At 42.2% G+C, this 13,754-nt stretch overlaps 1 long non-coding RNA gene across 1 annotated transcript in view; it reads left to right on the top strand.

Moving 5' to 3' along the window:
* The window catches only part of LOC115172321 (uncharacterized), a 65,918-nt gene extending 52,875 nt beyond the window's left edge, over nt 1-13,043 (top strand). The window contains exon 3 of the long non-coding RNA XR_003871422.1: nt 12,965-13,043. This is a non-coding gene — a long non-coding RNA (uncharacterized LOC115172321). The remainder of the gene's footprint in view (nt 1-12,964) is intronic.
* Nucleotides 13,044-13,754: the final 711 nt, after the last annotated feature.

The following is a 13,754-nucleotide window of genomic DNA, read 5'->3' as shown; positions in this document are numbered from 1 at the left end:
CCGAGAACAAAAAAACATCTAAACTTAAATTTCCCCCAAAGCTATCTACATGAGCAACAAAACACGACTACTGACGTGCATAACAGCAATTTGATTGCAAGCAATGTACGATTAAGCGAGCGCACGTAACACAAAGTGCATAGACTTCAATTGTTAAATAAATAAATAAATAGTTATGTATATAATTAAATAATGAATAAATAAATCAGGACTATAAAAGCTGATTGATGTCCAGGAAGGGCTCGTCTCTAATGGAAGCTGGTTGACAGTGATTGCGAAGGCCCATTTAACAGCTGATGTTTTGTTATGATTGGACATGTCACTCTTCTTCTGCTGATTAAAAAGGGAACAGAAAAAGCTCAAATGCACCCCTGCCTGTGTCCTCTCCTTTATGTTCCTTTTTTCTCCCTCTCAGGCAAAAGCGATGGGTGCATATTATTTCGTCAGTTAGAACGTACGTGTGACATTCAGGGGGTTGCAACGACACAGACTGCCCTTTCCTCTCTTGCTTGGAAAAAAAGTAACTTCTCTTCCAAGAAGTTAGTCACTAAATAGATGCTTGTGGTCTCCAGTGGGATACAAGACAGTGGATTTGAAATGGTTTGTTCAGTGTCACTCTACTTAGAAATACTTGCAAACTGGAGTACTGAAGTACTCATCTCTCTCTGTGCTATGTACTTGAGGACATCAGTAATTTGAGGTGTTATCTTCCTATGAAGTAAGACATTGTGCATTGTGACTTTACACCTCTGAAGTTGGAAAAGTAACAATAAGCCAGCCATATTTCACATCCTGACTTACTTAACCAATTTTTGGTTTGAAGAAAATATTGAAGAAATTGAAGAAAATACAACGCATACGATTGGACCGTTTGCTAACAAGGTTTGGAAGACATTATAGCTAACTTCAGAGTAAGCATCGTTCTGCATAGCTGTGTGTCTTTCCTTAGCATGGGAAGAACCCAACAGGGATTTGAGACAAAGCTTTCACTGTACTTACCGTCCCCATAGAGCCTCTGCCAAGTGGTGCCTGCCGGTGGACGCTCTATGTCGGCAGACAAACACCAGCGAGCGGCTGCTTCACTACCTTTTAAAATATATATATATATTTCACCTTTATATAACCAGGTAGGCTAGTTGAGAACAAGTACCTGCCATATGGGTGGAGAGTGAGATGACAAAAACACATCAGGTTCTCTCTTTGTTCTCCTCACCTCTAACGCTCTCACAGGCTGCCTAAATGGGCTGGCTAAAGTCCCAGAAAACAAAGTTAGTGGCTTAGCGCTAGCTTGAAGTTTTAGCGGCGCCTTCTTCGTTGACCTTTGGGTTCAGATCCTCTGTTGAGAAATATTGTAGGGAGCGCTAATGCTAAGGAAGTGTAGATGGGCGCTAACAGATGGAGGCCTGGAGGGGTCAGTTTCTCTGGAACGGCTATTAGTGTAGAGTACAGTATGGAATACACACTGTGTTACATTCAGGCTTTAGAGACTTCCATGGTGAATTAATTGATTTCACCAGACTGCTACTGTTAAAGTTCAATATGTACCAACACATGGTCAAACTATTCAAAGTTTGACAGGATGCGAGTGTTTAACATAATTTAAGTTTTAAAAAGCATTAACATACTGTACTGCCCTACAAAGGCAAAACACAGTAACTACACTTTTGGTAAGAATTTAATTAAGACTGAAATTAGGCTTTGTAGTATGTGTTTTATCTTGTGACAAAGTGTCCTGGTTCTATTATGTTCAGTTTTAGAGAAAATGGAGTGTGAAATTTGCAGTTACTAGAAAATAAAAACTAAAAACCAAGGCAAACAGCAGTAACTTTGGCGGCAGGTAGCCTAGTGGTTAGAGCGTTGGGCCAGTAACCAAAATGGTTGCTAGATTGAATCCCCGAGCTGACAAGGTAAAAATCTGCCGTTCTGCCTCTGAACAAGGCCCGCCCACTGTTCCTAGGCCGTCATTGTAAATAAGAATTTGTTCTTAACTGACTTGCCTAGTTATGTAAATTAAACTGAAGTTCCTGCATTAGGCTTTGTTCCAGTGTGTTTTGACTGTAGTTACCCACTCTGCCATACAAAGACAAAGAGCAGCAACTAAGCAAACAGCTACATTTCTTGTAGGTAGATAAGTGATAATTCACTGATGTATTATCTTATTATGAAGTAATTTTTTTTTATGTATATCAACCATGACCACTGATTTGACCTATGACCCCTAAGTCAAATAAATGGCCATACAACGTCAAACAGAAAAACAACAAGAGAGTTGGATAAACACATTTAGATTGTAGATACTGCACAAAGTAATTTTATTTTTTAAGTATAAACATTCTGCATAATAAAATAGTCTTTACCTTATGGTGAGAAAATGCTTGAGGATTACGCAAATGGAAACATTTAGAACATGAAAATATAATTATAAAAACAAGGATCGGACCCTTTTTAAAAAAAAGTCCTAAAAATGACATACCCAAATCTAACTGCCAAATCTAACTGCCTAGCTCAGGCCCTGAAGCAAGGATATGCATATTTTTGATACCATTTCAAAGGAAACACTTTGAAGTTTGTGGAAATTTGAAAGGAATGTAGGAGAATATAACGCATTAGATCTGGTAAAAGATAATACAAAGAAAAAAACAACCGTTTTTTTTGTTTTTGTTTTTGTACCGTCATCTTTGAAATGCAAGAGAAAGGCCATACTGTATTATTCCAGGCCAGGTGCAATTTAGATTCTGGCCACTAGGTGGCAGCACTGTATGTGCAAAGTTAACTATATAAAACAATTACATACAGTTTAAATATAGTTAGAATTCGCAAACTTTTCATCAAACAGAAAAACAACAAGAAAGTTGGTTAAACACATTTAGATTGTAGATACGGCACTTTGCCGTTGCATTACCCCTATAGTTGTGTAAGGTCATACAAAGACGAAGTGCTGTATCTGCGTTTTAGGAGTCATAGGTCAAATGAGTGGTCATGGTTGATATGCATAAAAATGTCTTCATAATAAGATGATACATCAGTGAATTAAACTTTACTACGTACAACATATTTGACAGTTTCACTGTTGGCATAGTTACTGCGTTTTTCCTTGTAGTTCTCAACAGTTTAATAGCAAAGCAGTGAATCAACATTCTTCCTCAAGTGAATAACCAAGAAAGGTTGAATCATTTCGTTGTAGCCTATGGTCAACATCGGAAGAAGGACTGAATTTAGCAAACCAAATAAATTCTTATTTTGCACACATTTGTCTACTTTTGTCAAGGCCAGAAGAGTAATGGACCACTGGAACTCAGAAATGATGACACCCACCCTCCTTGTATCTCTATTGTGGACATGACACCTGGGCTCTGGTCAAAATAAGTGCACTACATAGGGAATAGGGTGCCATTTTGGAGGCATCCGTAGTGTGGTAGTAATTCCCTTGCAGATACACTCTTAAAAAAAGGGATCCAGTCCCCATAGGAGAACCCTTTGTGGTTCCAGGTAGAACCCTCTGTGGAAAGGGTTCCATGTAGGGCTCTTCAAAGGGCTATCCTATGGGGGCAGCTGAAGAACCCTTTAGCACCTTTTTCCCCCTAAGAGTGGAGAGAGAAAACTGGCAACCTAAAGGCGATTAACAACTCGCTAATTCAAGATCAATGGGGCGTCTGTTTAACGTGATTTGTTTAATGGATTTACTGCGCACACACCGTCGATAAACCACCGCATTGAGCAATGTCACCACAAAGTGATGGGATTTCGATGTCATACCTCCTTCCCACCTCGACACCCTCCCTGTTTTTCTCTTCCTCTCTTAAGACGCTATCTTAAATGGGAAGACCGGACCTAATGTACTTTCTGTATTTTTCTTGCCACAATTGAAAGCAGAACTGGTCTATAGACTGTCTTAGTGGCCTCTTAGTAAAGATAAGGTCATCACAAGCCACTGCATAGTGACACAGAGAGCAGTCTTTCTGTCTGTCCTGTCACTATAAAAACATCATTTATGGTATAAAAGGATGAAAAAACACTCTGTAATTCACTGCCTGACACTGCCTGTTAGGCTGGGCCAACTAATAAATAAACCAGACTTTGGTATAGCTGCACAATGGACCCTGGTCAAAAGTAGTGGACTATATAGAGAATAGGGTATTGTTTAGGACACACTCAATGTCTTTCTGGCACACGTTCAGGCGTTTTAATGTACTGTTATAATCAGGCAACGACGGGCGCTAAAGGGCTTATGCTAGATACATTTCCCCACGTTTCAGGGATTTGTGAGGGGGCAGTAAGCCACAGACAGAGCCCCCCATCTCTCCTTATTATTCCCATTCTTATTCCCCGTATCAAAATCTCATGCCCCCCCCCCCTCCCCCCCACCAGTACAGTATTCATCCCTCATCCCATCCCATGTTCACCACCAGCCACCAGCGGCCCAGTTACATTTCATTTCTTTCTCCCCTCTTCTTTTTCTGAAATAAAAAGACAAATGCCACACGTTGTGGGGGCAATAAGAGAGGCTTTGATGGGAAATGATGTGCAAGTCCCCCATTTTACCGGCTTTATCCCGTTATAAAAACCTTTGTGCTGTACCGTGCGACTGGCGGGCGGGGTGGTGAGCGGGCGAGGTGTGAGTTCATGCGGAGCAGGCAGGAACAGAGAATAAAGGCATGCAGAGTCTGAGCCTGAGCCAGGCAGAAGTTGGGTGTTAATACGGAGATTGGCCGGAGATTATACCAGGTTCTGGAAGATTCAGTCACAAGATTTAACTCTCGGCTTTTCTCCGCCGGTAACCATGCCAACCTTACTAGGAAGCTATTACACGGCTCTGCATCTCAAAATAGGAGAATTTTCAAAAAGCTAAAATGATTGTAGTCTACACTATATCAGTCCCACACCTGGATTAGACACTTATCAGTTAGGGAACACGGGATGCTTACTGGACAAAGTACTTCTCAGAGGAGAGGATTTTGACACGGAGACTCATTTTCATACATATTGTTTCCCCCTAACTTTTATTTGATTAACTTTTGATAGTAGTTTGATATGAAAATGGTCTGAGAACATGTATGGAGCATAACTTTTACTGTTCTAAGTTCAATTGAAATAACTTTTTTAACAGCCACGTCAGTTAACAATTAGTTTTTTTATTTTTTGGTATTCAAAAGACAAATGCAAACTGCTAAACTGAGTGCCACTGGATAACTCTCCAACGATACATTTACAATGGAAAGCAATGAGAGATTATACAAAGAGAAGTTTATGCCTTTGACATACGACAAAACCTGTCTTTCTTTCTCTCTCTCTCTCTCTCTCGCTCTCTCTTTCTCTCTCACACCATCCATCTCCTGACTCCCTGAGAAAAAAAAGGGAATCCACACTCCAACCTGAAAAGAACCCTAACCCATCTCTCTCTCCTCCGCTTCTCCTTTCATTTCCACCACATTGTAAACGACAAAACAAAAACACAAACTAAATGGTGGTGGAGGTGGCTTGCTGAGGTTTTCTCTTACACCCGGACCAGTGTTTAGCTGACAAGAGGCCTGAGCCTTCTCCTCTCTTCCTTTCTATCCCCTGATCAAAAAGCAAGGCAACAGATGTCAGCCTTTAGAATTCCCCCTTGGAACGTGACCTCTGGGGGTCAAGGCCCTATACATCCCCCCTGGTGCCCCAGGGCCCCATGCTGGGCCGAGGCTGGGCGGAGGGAGGGTTAGGATGGATAGGAGGGAGGGTAACCCTGGGTAGGAGGGCCAGAACAGCCAACCATCCAAGGGACCAAGGCTTTATCCTTTCTCAGGATGTTTTCTCCCACCCAGCTCATCCTTGTGCCACCATAAGTTATATCTTACATCTCCCCTGTCCTGAGACAGAGAGCTGGAGAGGGAGAGGGGGGGAGCAAAGAGAGATTTCCATCTCTTAAAAAACCCCATTCCCCACATCCTTGATCATTGTTGTTACTGATTGTCCTGTTTGTGACAATATTGACTATCATTATTGTTAACAATGTTGTTATTGATATTGTTATTGAATAATTTCCAAAGTACGCTTTGGCAATATGTACATTGGTATATCATGCCAATAAAGCAATTGAAATTGGAATTGAGAAAGAGAGAGAGAGGCAGCGAGAGAGGGAAAGACAAAGAGAGCGAGAGAGAAACAGTAAGTGTACGGAGGGAGTGAGGGGGGCAGGGGAAAGTGGAGAGGTGGTGGTAGTGTGACGAGCATGGCTAAAGCAGTTCTCTCGCTCCCTGGGAACAGAAACATCAATAGAGTGGGGTTATTAGCAAAACTGAGGCATAGGTTAGGCAGGAATTAATGAACTTTCAGTCCGACTCCTTCTCCCTGTATTGACAAGATGAAGTTGGAAAGCCTCTCCGGTTCTGAGTGGTGAACTGAGGAGGAGAGGAAAGGAGAGGGGAAAGAGGAGGAGGAGAGGGGAAAGGGAGAGGAGGAGGAGGGGGTGACTCTGGAGAAGAGTGGAGAGTTTCCTGAAATGAAAAAGGGAGGTCTTATCTCTGAGACAGGTTGTAAGACCAGCAGCATGAACAAGGCAGCTGCGGATGCACACACACACACACACACACACACACACACACACACACACACACACACACACACACACACACACACACACACACACACACACAAAATAAATCTATAAGTGAGAGAGCATTGACCCCAGTGTTCAGCCACTGACCACAGTGTTCAGAACACTTGCCTGTGACCAGAGCTACACAAAAACACCTGGACTCAGGTCAGATAAAAACACAGGAAGAAACATCCTTATTGAGGTAGAGAGAGAGGCCGTAAGAAGGGAGGGAAGAGTAGAGGGAGAGAGGTAGAAAGGGAGGGAGTTAGAAGTGAGGCAAAGCCTTTCTCTTTTAAAGACAAACACACTTTTGATGTGTGTGCGGGTGTCTGTGTGTTTGTGTGTCTGTGTGTTTGCGTGTGTATCTGTGAGTCTCCGTGTCTGTGTCTGTGTCTGTGTGTGCCAAACAGGGTTCTGATTAATTTGTGAGTTGTGTCTCTGCCCAAACTCGTAAGAAGAGCGTTGACTTCATGGGGCTCTTTTGATATATGGTTGTTTAAATAAGAGTTAATCCTTTATGTTACTGCTGCTCCAAATAGCAATGAAGATCAGACAGTAGTCTACAGTGGGAAATAACAGCTTCAATCTTAACGACAGAACAACATTTTGATCAATGTAATCTACCTGCCTTCCAAAGTAGAAACTACATTAAAAGATCCAATGTTTGTCTGTTCTTGATATCATAATCACTCACTGAACTTTGAACCCGAGTCTGTTTTTCTATTTGGCTAATTGTACTCTGTGTTTATGAATGACAAAACCTACGTGATTGTAATGAGACGGTGAGCGTGTCATCCCACCCAACTTCAAAGCCGGTTCCCTCTCAATCTTTTTGTATATTGAATGCCTGGAAAAAGAGAAAAAAAAGTATTTATTTTTATGCTAGCAAGGAGAAAATAAAATCCCTGACCTCTTCTTAATTAAGAGGAATCTTCAGAGTCGCAGGGAAATGCTTTACATGTCTTGTGTGATCCTTCGCCCACTGCCAAATATTAAGACTTTTGAATGAATAAATTAGTGAGTGGATTGAGGCAGCAGCCAAATCCTGCCTTTGTGATTAAGGAGGAGACTCTATCAGATTCCTGCAATGCTCTTTGTAAAGGAAAACGTGTTGCAAAAATCCCAAAATGGCTTTCTTTTTTGGAGCACCCCTCCCAACACACACACGCAAATGCAGGCATGGGCACACATGAATACAGTTACACACACACACACACACACACACACACACACACACACACACACACACACACACACACACACACACACACACACACACACACACACACACACACACACACACACACACACACACACATTGTCCTACCCCCTGCCGTCACATACACACATATTCATGCTTCCTCAAATCTCTCACCACCCCACCCCACATACAAACCCCTCTCTTAATTCAACACAATGAGACCCATCTAGTTGAACTAAACACATCCATCCATCCCAGACCATTTTAGCTATTCTGTCCATCTCCCACTGACTGCATTATACTCCCCAGATTAACCCCTCTTCTATTAAAGAAGAAATAAAGAAGACATAAAAGAATAAAGGTATTCACATATACAGTCTCTTTTATCAGTTTATGGCTGATGAGAATTTTTAACGAGTCTCTCTCTCTCTCTCTCTCTCTTCTCTCTCCCTCTCTTTCTCTGTCTCATAATGGGTTTAAAGTCTTTGTTTTCCAGTGATGGCTTCATTTTAATTAGACCCATTGGAAGGCTCTAAATTCTGCTTTTGTAATCTCAAACATATCTGGTCTTCTTGATGAGATTGTCTGTTTAATAGGTGGTAATATTTCAATTGCCAAAACGTGATTATGCTCTTTGTTTGGTATCGCCGTCTGTGCTCTGTGCCTTAGGAGTCACACGCGGAATCTCTGAAATTAGGTTGTTATGAAAATGGTTCAATATCTACGTGCCGCAATGATCAAATAACATACTTTTAAAAACAGAGATGTGCAAATGTTTTCAACATTGTCATGATTGTTGCGCTCATATCATCTGGAGCCTAAGATAATAGTATGTATCAAATTGAAAAGATATTTAAACAAATTAAACAAAACATCCCATATCTACAATATTTCAGATTAGTAGTTTCAGCACAAGTGTTTAAAGTCTGCGTGTACTTTTGCGTTTAATATGAAAATGTTTGTGTCAGTATAAATGTGTGTGGGTGAACAGTTTTGTTTTATACGATGTTTACTATTAATTACATCATATTATCTCTCTAGAGAATACCCAGCTAGCACATTTGGTTCCTTGGTAGTTTTTTTGGTATCCCATTGGTTCTGGGAACGAAGCCATACGTTTCCTGGCCGGTAAAAACAAAGTTTTTTAAACATTTGAGAATTTCGCCTGTTCTGTTTTAAGTTGCAGGGAGGTTCTGAGAATGTTTTACTATGGTCCCCTGAAAGTTTTCCTGGAAGGTTTAATTAACGTTCTGAGAACATGTTTCAATAAGACTTTTAATAACACTGCTAACTTAGGTTTACTGTTTTTAACTCCAAGTACAAATATGTCACGTGGAAATTCATTTGTTAAAATCATTAATTATGCAAAACACATACTTTTTTTGTATTGTGGCATGGCATCACTTTGATTCAATCCTATGATTCTGGCCTCTATTCATGGAAATAGTCCACTGCACCACCAGGATGGAGCTAGCGTGCCATGTTGGTTTTTTAACTCATAAAAAGCTGTCCATTGTAGTCTATTCAAACAGACCCCATTCTAAAGGAAACAATCACTCATTATGATCTGGTGTGGCCACACTTAAGAGGACAGAGAGAGTTTTGTCGATGCTGAGAACGGAATGTACACGTTTTTAAATAACATTATTAGACCGGTCTTTGAATGTTACTAATGTTTCCTTGTGTTTTTACTTACGGAACATTTTCTTAATGTTCAGAGAACATGAGGAATCCGGCCAGAAAACGTTACGCTGAAGTACTGCAGTTCCCACAGAATAACGTTCTCTGAATGTTCTAAGAACATGACTTTAAATAGCAGCCAGGTCACCCATGATATCAGTCAGTATTCGATGTCCATCCATGTCTGAGAATGTCGTGAGATGACATGGAAACTGTCAACAGTGAGTGCTGTTACCTTCAAGAAGGCTTCAGTTATGTTAGAGCCTTGTGGACGGGATGGTGGATTGGCATAAGCATCTGATTCCAAATGTTACAAGTTGAAATCCAGCGATATAATATGTATTTTTTTTAAAATATTTTGGTTTTAAGTCAATCCCAAACCGTAACACTTGCAGTGAGGGAAAAAAGTGTTTGATCCCCTGCTGATTTCGTACATTTGCTCACTGACAAAGAAATTATCAGTCTATAATTTTAATGGTAGATTTATTTGAACAGTGAGAGACAGAATAACAACAAAAAATCCTGAAAAACGCATGTCAATAATGTTATAAAATGATTTGCATTTTAATGAGGGAAATAAGTATTTGACCCCTCTGCAAAACATGACAGTACTTGGTGGCAAAACCCTTGTTGGCAATCACAGAGGTCAGATGTTTCTTGTAGTTGGCCACCAGGTTTGCACACATCTCAGGAGGGATTTTGTCCCACTCCTCTTTGCAGATCTTCTCCAAGTCATTAAGGTTTCGAGGCTGACGTTTGGCAACTCGAACCTTCAGCTCCCTCCACATATTTTTTATGGGATTAAGGTCTGGAGACTGGCTAGGCCACTCCAGGACCTTAATGTGCTTCTTCTTGAGCCACTCGTTTGTTGCCTTGGCCGTGTGTTTTGGGTCATTGTCATGCTGGAATACTCATCCACGACCCATTTTCAATGCCCTGGCTGAGGGAAGGAGGTTCTCACCCAAGATTTGAAGTTACATGGCCCCGTCCATCGTCCCTTTGATGCGGTGAAGTTGTCCTGTCCCCTTAGCAGAAAAACACCCCCAAAGGATAATGTTTCCACCTCCATGTTTGACGGTGGGGATGGTGTTCTTGGGATCATAGGCAGCATTCCTCCTCATCCAAACACGGCGAGTTGAGTTGATGCCAAAGAGCTCCATTTTGGTCTCATCTGACCACAACACTTTCACCCAGTTGTCCTTTGAATCATTCAGATGTTCATTGGAAAACTTCAGACGGGCATGTATATGTGCTTTCTTGAGCAGGGGGACCTTGCGGGCGCTGCAGGGTTTCAGTCCTTCACGGCGTAGTGTGTTACCAATTGTTTTCTTGATGACTATGGTCCCAGCTGCCTTGAGATCTTTGACAAGATCCTCCCGTGTAGTTCTGGGCTGATTCCTCACCGTTCTCATGATCATTGCAACTCCACGAGGTGAGATCTTGCATGGAGCCCTAGGCCGAGGGAGATTGACAGTTCTTTTGTGTTTCTTCCATTTGCAAATAATCGCACCAACTGTTGTCACCTTCTCACCAAGCTGCTTGGCGATGGTCTTGTAGCCCATTCCAGCCTTGTGTAGGTCTACAATCTTGTCCCTGACATCCTTGGAGATCTCTTTGGTCTTGGTCATGGTGGAGAGTTTGGAATCTGATTGATTGATTGCTTCTGTGGACAGGTGTCTTTTATACAGGTAACAAACTGAGATTAGGAGCACTCCCTTTAAGAGTGTGCTCCTAATCTCAGCTCGTTACCTGTATAAAAGACACCTGGGAGCCAGAAATCTTTCTGATTGAGAGGGGGTCAAATACTTATTTCCCTCATTAAAATGCAAATCAATTTATAACATTTTTGACATGCGTTTTTCTGGATTTTTTTGTTGTTATTCTGTCTCTCAATGTTCAAATAAACCTACCATTAAAATTATAGACTGATCATTTCTTTGCCAGTGGGCAAACGTACAAAATCAGCAGGGGATCAAATACTTTTTTCCCTCACTGTACCTTAACCATTCAGTATTAATGCCTAAACTGAGGAATTTGGAGTTAATGCCTGAACTTAACCCTGCCCTTAAAAAGTGAATGCCTAAACCTGATCTTAAACACTTCTAAATTGGACGTTGGAAACATTTTGAAATTTGATGTTTGAGAACCATGGATGAACGTCTAATTCTGACGTGAGGCTGTGAGAGCTGGTTGTTAAATAGAACCACGAGGAAACCGGCAGAAAACGTTATGCTGAAGTACAAGATCACTACAGAAAAACGTTGTTTCTTAACATTCTCTGAACATTCTGAGAACATGAGTTTAAATAGAACCATGAGGAAACATGTAGTACATTTTATGCAGAAGGACTGAAATTCCCACCTAAGAAACATATGGTTCTCAGAACGTTATGTGCTGGAAGGGTATCCTGCACCATTCCTAGAACATTGTGGGAAGGTTGTATGCAACATAACCGTGGGACAACCACGCTCTCACCAAGCTCTAAGAAACATATGGTTCTCAGAACAATATGTGCTAGCTGGGTAGTCTCTCTCTTCACCCACACCTTGAGTGACAGGTGACATGGTGAAATTAACAAAACATTTGAGCACTTCAGAAATACAATTGCTCATATAGTGAGTAATAGAGACAAAGGGGGTGAGGGAGGGAGAGAGGGAGAAAGAGAAAGAGTGAACATGGGAGAAATAAGCATAGTGGGTACCACACCAGGTGTGTCTAAACGGAGGGTTGCCATATAGAGGTGACAACCCCCACGTGTGTGTGTGCACTTCGGCAGACGAAAGTTAAAGTCTTCACGCAGAATGGAAGAGGAAAAGCAGGAGAGAAGGAAGGATAAAGATAAATGCCTTTGGTCATGAAAAGTCATCCCATCCCTCCATTTATCAGCCTCTTTCTCTCTTTCTCTCCCTCTCTTTCTCTCCCCCCCTCTCGCTGTCCCTCTCTCTCTCTCTCTCTTTCTCTCTCACTCTTTCTCTCATTCCTTTTCTCCACTTGCAATTTTTGCCTGTCGCTTCCAAGCTAAGCCTTGTTGTAGCCGCACGAAGAGGCGATGCCTGCTAAATGCCAGCTTCCACCACCATTTGTCTTTTTTCTAAATGTCTTTTTATCTACCTTTTGTATAGAGAGTGTGTTGTGATGATGCAGAATTATTCAAATCCCTGCATCAGGGCTCTTTATGTGTGTGCATCCGGCAACCACGCCGCTGCAAATGAAACAATTAGGCACAGACTTGACTCCATCGCCCTCGGGAGTTAGTGGTGTGTGTGTGTGTGTGTGTATGTGTATGTGTATGTGTATGTGTCAGTGTGTGTTCATGTGTGTGTGTGTGTGTGTGTGTGTGTGTGTGTGTGTGTGTGTGTGTGTGTGTGTGTGTGTGTGTGTGTGTGTGTGTGTGTGTGTGTGTGTGTGTGTGTGTGTGTGTGTGTGTGTGTGTGTGTGTGTGTGTGTGGGCCTACACAGTTCCACCTTAAAGCTCCACTGTTCGTCCCACCCCGTTTTGCTTGTCTTAGAGCTGACAACCAGAGAGGAGGAAGAATAGGAGAATGAAGAGGAGAAGCAAGAGGAAGAGGAGGACCAAGAGGAAAAAAAGTAGAACTGCCCAGACGTACCTTTAACGTGTCCCCTCAGAGGTTCCTCTGGATCTGTCAGCTAGTGAGTAGATGCGGAGTGGAACCCGAAGACTATACAGTAGTGACCGGTCATCCCTTGGCCGTGGAGTGGTAGGACTGGACTACAGCTGGAGGTAAGGAGGGTAGAGGTTAAAGTCAGAGATTGTGTCTGTACAGGGTTATCTCCAGAACTGGTCCACTCCTCAATATAATCAGGCATAATATAATCCGTCTCTCACTAAGTGAACAGAAGAGAGAAATAGAGTGGGCAAAGGCAAAAGGCAGCCTGATATAGATCATGTATCACACTGTGTTCAACTATTCATAATCCTGTCTCATCTAAAGAAATCACCCTTGACATTACACATTCCCTCCCACCCCTCACTACCAACCCCCAGACCTAGTCTGTTAGACAGTATTGGGAGTATTTGCTGGACTTTGAGCCCTTAATGAAGAGAGCTAGTGTGTCCCCTGTGACAAAACCTCGCTAGTTTCTCTCTCTGTGTGTGTGTGTGTGTGTGAGTGAGTGAGTGAGTGAGTGAGTCTGAGTGAGTGAGTGAGTGAGTCTGCCTGCCTGCCTGCCTGCCTGCCTGCCTGCCTGCCTGCCTGCCTGCCTGCCCGCCCGCCCTCTCCAGAGAGCTGGCCTGGATAGAGGCCAGTCTTAATGGTGGTGTGAAGGAGCAGTGGAGAG

This window comes from Salmo trutta, chromosome 33, assembly GCF_901001165.1.
Source record: "Salmo trutta chromosome 33, fSalTru1.1, whole genome shotgun sequence".
In the NCBI taxonomy this organism is placed as follows: Eukaryota; Metazoa; Chordata; class Actinopteri; order Salmoniformes; family Salmonidae; genus Salmo; species Salmo trutta.
The sequence above is the reverse complement of the archived record's forward strand: the minus strand, read 5'-3'. Positions and strand labels throughout refer to the sequence as shown.